General features: G+C 43.3%; 1 long non-coding RNA gene across 2 annotated transcripts in view; it reads left to right on the top strand.

Moving 5' to 3' along the window:
- Window positions 1–7,499, top strand: part of LOC124029825 — a 12,280-nt gene extending 4,781 nt beyond the window's left edge. For both annotated transcript variants that reach the window (XR_006837851.1, XR_006837850.1), the window contains exons 3-5: window positions 6,400–6,453; window positions 6,727–6,807; window positions 7,431–7,499. This is a non-coding gene — a long non-coding RNA (uncharacterized LOC124029825). The remainder of the gene's footprint in view (window positions 1–6,399; window positions 6,454–6,726; window positions 6,808–7,430) is intronic.
- The last annotated feature ends 1 nt before the right edge of the window (window position 7,500 follows it).

Genomic DNA, 7,500 nt, shown 5'->3' with positions numbered 1-7,500 from the left:
CGACTGTGACCCAGGCCGAATCGCCCAATCTCACTAACGCTCTGTGGCCGAATGGAAGCAAGTCCCCGCAGCAATGTTCCAACATCTAGTGGAAAGCCTTCCCAGAAGAGTGGACGCTGTTATAGCAGCAATGTTCCAACATCTAGTGGAAAGCCTTCCCAGAAGAGTGGAGGCTGTTATAGCAGCAATGTTCCTACATCTAGTGGAAAGCCTTCCCAGAAGAGTGGAGGCTGTTACAACAGCAATGTTACAACATCTAGTGGAAAGCCTTCCCAGAAGAGTGGAAGCTGTTTTAACAGCAATGTTCCAACATCTAGTGGAAAGCCTTCCCAGAAGAGTGGAGGCTGTTATAGCAGCAAAGTAATACTGAAAACATGCATCCTGTTTGCAACAAGGCACTAAAGTAATACTGAAAACATGCATCCTGTTTGCAACAAGGCACTAAAGTAATACTGAAAACATGCATCCTGTTTGCAACAAGGCACTAAAGTAATACTGAAAACATGCATCCTGTTTGCAACAAGGCACTAAAGTAATACTGAAAACATGCATCCTGTTGGCAACAAGGCACTAAAGTAATACTGAAAACATGTGGAAAGCAAATAACTTTTTGTCGTGAATACAAAGTGTTGTTTGGGGCAAATCAAATACAACACACTACTGAGAATTGCTCTCCATACTTTCAAGCATAGTGGTGGCTGCATCATGTTATGGGTATGCTTGTAATTTACATTTACATTTACATTTAAGTCATTTAGCAGACGCTCTTATCCAGAGCGACTTACAAATTGGTGCATTCACCTTATGACATCCAGTAGAACAGTCACTTTACAATAGTGCATCTAAATCTTAAAGGGGGGGTGAGAAGGATTACTTATCCTATCCTAGGATAACGATGAGGGAGTTTTTCAGGATAAAGGAGAAACAGAATGGAGCTAAGAACAGGCAAAATCCTAGAGGAAAACCTGGTTCAGTCTGCTTTCCACCAGACACTGGGAGATTAATTCACCTTTCAGCAGGACAATAACCTAAAACACAAGGCCAAATCTACACTGGAGTTGCTTACCAGGAAGACAGTGAATGTTCCTGAGTGGAATAGTTACACTCTTGACTTAAATCTACCTGAACATCTGTGGAAAGATCCTGGACAACCAATATTTTCAAGCATAGTGGTGGCTGCATCATGTTATGATGTTATGAAAAACAGCTTCTATCTCAAGGCCATCAGACTGTTAAATAGCCACCACTAACATTGAGTGGCTGCTGCCAACACACTGTCATTGACACTGACCCAACTCCAGCCATTTTAATAATGGGAATTGATGGAAATGATGTAAATATATATATATATATATATCACTAGCCACTTTAAACAATGCTACCTTATATAATGTTACTTACCCTACATTATTCATCTCATATGCATATGTATATACTGTACTCTACAACATCGACTGCATCCTTATGTAACACATGTATCACTAGCCACTTTAACTATGCCACTTTGTTTACTTTGTCTACACACTCATCTCATATGTATATACTGTACTCGATACCATCTACTGTATGCTGCTCTGTACCATCACTCATTCATATATCCTTATGTACATGTTCCTTATCCCCTTACACTGTGTATAATACAGTAGTTTTTTTTGGAATTGTTAGTTAGATTACTTGTTGGTTATCACTGCATTGTCGGAACTAGAAGCACAAGCATTTCGCTACACTAGCATTAACATCTGCTAACCATGTGTATGTGACAAATAAAATTTGATTTGATTTGATTTGATTTGATTTGCTTGTAATTGTTAACGATGAGGGAGTTTTTCAGGATAAAAGCCTGAACATCTGTGGAAAGATCCTGGAAATGGTTGTCAAGCAACGATCAACAACCAATGAGCTTGAAGAATATTTTAAAGAACAATGGGCAAACGTTGCACAATCCAGGTGTAGAAAGAGTTTAGAGACTTACCCAGAAAGACTCCCAGCTGTAATCACTCTTAGAGACTCACCCAGAAAGACTCCCAGCTGTAATCACTCTTAGAGACTCACCCAGAAAGACTCCCAGCTGTAATCACTCTTAGAGACTCACCCAGAAAGACTCCCAGCTGTAATCACTCTTAGAGACTTACCCAGAAAGACTCCCAGCTGTGATCACTCTTAGAGACTTACCCAGAAAGACTCTCAGCTGTAATCACTCTTAGAGACTTACCCAGAAAGACTCCCAGCTGTGATCACTCTTAGAGACTTACCCATAAAGACTCCCAGCTGTAATCACTCTTAGAGACTTACCCATAAAGACTCCCAGCTGTGATCACTCTTAGAGACTTACCCATAAAGACTCCCAGCTGTGATCACTCTTAGAGACTTACCCAGAAAGACTCCCAGCTGTAATCTCTCTTAGAGACTTACCCAGAAAGACTCCCAGCTGTGATCACTCTTAGAGACTTACCCAGAAAGACTCCCAGCTGTAATCACTCTTAGAGACTTACCCAGAAAGACTCCCAGCTGTAATCACTCTTAGAGACTTACCCAGAAAGACTCCCAGCTGTAATCACTCTTAGAGACTTACCCAGAAAGACTCCCAGCTGTGATCACTCTTAGAGACTCACCCAGAAAGACTCCCAGCTGTGATCACTCTTAGAGACTTACCCAGAAAGACTCCCAGCTGTAATCACTCTTAGAGACTTACCCAGAAAGACTCCCAGCTGTAATCACTCTTAGAGACTTACCCAGAAAGACTCCCAGCTGTAATCACTCTTCGAGACTCAACCAGAAAACTGTAATCACTGCCAGAGGTGCTTCTACTAAGTATTGACTCAGGGGTGTGAATACTAATGTACATTAGATATTTCTGTATTTCATTTTCAATAAATGTTCTAACATTTCTCAAAACATGTTTTCAATGTGTCATTATGGGGTTTTGTGTATCGATGGGTGAGAATAAAACATCTAGTAAATCCATTTTGAATTTAAATTGTAAGACAACTAAATGTGAAATAAGTCAAGGGGTGTACTTTCTGTGTGTGTATACCAGTCAAGGGGTGTACTTTCTGTGTGTGTATACCAGTCAAGGGGTGTACTTTCTGTGTGTATATACCAGTCAAGGGGTGTACTTTCTGTGTGTGTATATACCAGTCAAGGGTGTACTTTCTGTGTGTGTATATATACCAGTCAAGGGGTGTACTTTCTGTGTGTATATATACCAGTCAAGGGTGTACTTTCTGTGTGTGTATATACCAGTCAAGGGGTGTACTTTCTGTGTGTGTATATATATACCAGTCAAGGGGTGTACTTTCTGTGTGTGTATATACCAGTCAAGGGGTGTACTTTCTGTGTGTGTGTATACCAGTCAAGGGGTGTACTTTCTGTGTGTATATACCAGTCAAGGGTGTACTTTCTGTGTGTATATATACCAGTCAAGGGTGTACTTTCTGTGTGTGTATATATATACCAGTCCAAGGGGGTGTACTTTCTGTGTGTGTATATATACCAGTCAAGGGGTGTACTTTCTGTGTGTGTATATATATACCAGTCAAGGTGTACTTTCTGTGTATATATACCCAGTCAAGGTGTACTTTCTGTGTGTGTATATATACCAGTCAAGGGGTGTACTTTCTGTGTGTGTATATACCAGTCAAGGGTGTACTTTCTGTGTGTGTATATATACCAGTCAAGGGGTGTACTTTCTGTGTGTGTATATATACCAGTCAAGGGTGTACTTTCTGTGTGTGTATATACCAGTCAAGGGGTGTACTTTCTGTGTATATATACCAGTCAAGGTGTACTTTCTGTGTGTGTATATATACCAGTCAAGGGGTGTACTTTCTGTGTGTGTATATACTTTCTGTGTGTGTGTATATATACCAGTCAAGGGGTGTACTTTCTGTGTGTGTATATACCAGTCAAGGGGTGTACTTTCTGTGTGTATATATACCAGTCAAGGGGGTGTACTTTCTGTGTGTGTATATATACCAGTCAAGGGGTGTACTTTCTGTGTGTGTGTATACCAGTCAAGGGGTGTACTTTCTGTGTGTGTGTATATATACCAGTCAAGGGGTGTACTTTCTGTGTGTGTGTATATATACCAGTCAAGGGGTGTACTTTCTGTGTGTGTATATATACCAGTCAAGGGGTGTACTTTCTGTGTGTGTATATATACCAGTCAAGGGGTGTACTTTCTGTGTGTGTATATATACCAGTCAAGGGGTGTACTTTCTGTGTGTGTATATACCAGTCAAGGGGTGTACTTTCTGTGTGTGTATATATATACCTGTCAAGGGTGTACTTTCTGTGTGTGTATACCAGTCAAGGGGTGTACTTTCTGTGTGTATACCAGTCAAAGGGTGTACTTTTCTGTGTGTGTATATATACCAGTCCAAAGGGGTGTACTTTCTGTGTGTGTATATACAGTCAAGGGGTGTACTTTCTGTGTGTGTATATACCAGTCAAGGGGTGTACTTTCTGTGTGTGTATATACCAGTCAGCTTTCACCAGTCCAAGGGTGTACTTTCTGTGTGTGTATATACCAGTCAAGGGAGTGTACTTTCTGTGTGTGTATATACAGTCAGGGTGTACTTTCTGTGTGTGTATACCAGTCAAGGGTGTACTTTCTGTGTGTGTATATACAGTCAAGGGGTGTACTTTCTGTGTGTGTGTATACCAGTCAAGGGGTGTACTTTCTGTGTGTGTATATATACCAATCCAAGGGGTGTACTTTCTGTGTGTGTATATACCAGTCAAGGGGTGTACTTTCTGTGTATACCAGTCAAGGGGTGCTCTGTGTGTGTATACCAGTCAAGGGGTGTACTTTTCTGTGTGTATATACCAGTCAAAGGGGTGTACTTTCTGTGTGTGTGTGTATACCAGTCCCAGGGTGTACTTTCTGTGTGTATATATACCAGTCAAGGAAGTGTACTTTCTGTGTGTATATACCAGTCAAGGGGTGTACTTTCTGTGTGTGTATACCAGTCAAAGTGTACTTTGTGTGTGTATACCAGTCAAGAATTGTACTTTCTGTGTGTATATACAGTCAAGGGGTGCCTTTCTGTGTGTGTATATATATGCAGTCAAGAAATTGTACTTTTTTTTTTTTTCTGTGTGTGTTGTAATCTCTGTGGTACTCGGTGTGTGTTGTTATCTCTGCTGGTACTCGGTGTGTGTTGTAATACTCTGTGATACTCGGTGTGTATTGTAATACTCTGTGGTACTCTGTGTGTATTGTAATACTCTGTGGTACTCTGTGTGTGTTGTGATACTCTGTGGTACTCGGTGTGTTGTAATACTCTGTGATACTCGGTGTGTGTTGTACTACTCTGTGGTTTTCGGTGTCCAGATTCAGTAACTAGACCTATCTGAAACACGGCCCTCTTCAGTAACTAGACCTATCTGAAACACGGCCCATTTCAGTAACTAGACCTATCTGAAACACGGCCCATTTCAGTAACTAGACCTATCTGAAACACGGCCCATTTCAGTAACTAGACCTATCTGAAACACGGCCCATTTCAGTAACTAGACCCATCTGAAACATGGCCCTCTACAGTAACTAGACCCATCTGAAACATGGCCTCTTCAGTAACTAGACCCATCTGAAACATGGCCCTCTTCAGTAACTAGACCCATCTGAAACATGGCCAGATTCAGCGTCTAGACCTATCTGAAACATGGCCTCTACAGTAACTAGACCCATCTGAAACATGGCCCTCTTCAGTAACTAGACCTATCTGAAACATGGCCCTCTACAGTAACTAGACCATCTGAAACATGGCCCTCTACAGTAACTAGACCCATCTGAAACATGGTCTCTTCAGTAACTAGACTCCATCTGAAACATGGGCTCCCTCACAGTAATCTGACCCATCTGAAACATGGCCCTCTTCAGTAACTAGACCCATCTGAAACATGGCCCTCAGTAACTAGACCCATCTGAAACATGGCCCTCTTCAGTAACTAGACCCATCTGAAACATGGCCCTCTACAGTAACTAGACCCATCTGAAACATGGCCCTCTACAGTAACTAGACCCATCTGAAACATGGCCCTCTTCAGTAACTAGACCCATCTGAAACATGGCCCTCTACAGTAACTAGACCCATCTGAAACATGGCCCTCTTCAGTAACTAGACCCATCTGAAACATGGCCCTCTACAGTAACTAGGCCTATCTGAAACATGGCCAGATTCAGCGTCTAGACCTATCTGAAACATGGCCCTCTTCAGTAACTAGACCTATCTGAAACATGGCCCTCTTCAGTAACTAGACCTATCTGAAACATGGCCCTCTTCAGTAACTAGACCTATCTGAAACATGGCCCTCTTCAGTAACTAGACCCAACTGAAACATGGCCCTCTTCAGTAACTAGACCTATCTGAAACATGGCCCCCTCCTCTCTTTCAGAGCACCCTCAGCCAGAGCATCCGGCTACTGCAGAGGACAGCTGAGGAACTACCTGTGAGGACACACACACACACACACACACACACACACTCACTCACACTCACACTCACACTCACACACACTCACACGCAAGCACACACACACACGCAAGCACACTCACACTCACACGCAAGCACACACACACACACACACACACACACACACACACACACACACACACACACACACACACACACACACACACACACACACACACACACACACACACACACACACACACACACACACACACACACACACACACCCTAACTCACCTGTCTCTCTCAGGTGAAGGTGACTAACGTCCTTAGTGCCATCGACGAAGCAGAGTACCTCATCACAAACAACGCTTCACGCGTGGTTAAACAGGTAAACGCACTACGGACGGACGGACAGACAGACAGAGAGACAGACACACACAACGCTTCACGCGTGGTTAAACAGGTAAACGCACTACGGACGGACGGACAGACAGACAGAGACACACACAACGCTTCACGCGTGGTTAAACAGGTAAACGCACTACGGACGGACGGACAGACAGACAGAGACACACACAACGCTTCACGCGTGGTTTACTACGGACGGACGGACAGACAGACAGAGAGACAGACAGACAGACACACAACGCTTCACGCGTGGTTAAACAGGTAAACGCACTACGGACGGACGGACAGACAGACAGAGAGACAGACAGACACACACAACGCTTCACGCGTGGTTAAACAGGTAAACGCACTACGGACGGACGGACAGACAGACAGAGAGACACACACACAACGCTTCACGCGTGGTTAAACAGGTAAACGCACTACGGACAGACAGACAGACAGGCAGACAGGCAGACAGACAGACAGACAGACAGACAGACAGACAGACAGACAGACAGACAGACAGACAGACAGACAGACAGACAGACAGACAGACAGACAGACAGACAGACAGACAGACAGACAGACAGACACTCTAAACAACCTCTCGTTGTCCTGCAGGAGAGAGATGTCTACATGCAGAGCCTGGTTGGATACTTCAGACAGTACACAGACTGGGTCAAAAACTCTG

Source organism: Oncorhynchus gorbuscha, unplaced genomic scaffold (genome assembly GCF_021184085.1).
Source record: "Oncorhynchus gorbuscha isolate QuinsamMale2020 ecotype Even-year unplaced genomic scaffold, OgorEven_v1.0 Un_scaffold_7820, whole genome shotgun sequence".
Classification (NCBI taxonomy): Eukaryota; Metazoa; Chordata; class Actinopteri; order Salmoniformes; family Salmonidae; genus Oncorhynchus; species Oncorhynchus gorbuscha.
Note: the sequence above shows the minus strand (reverse complement) of the source record. Positions and strands in the feature narration are given on the sequence as shown.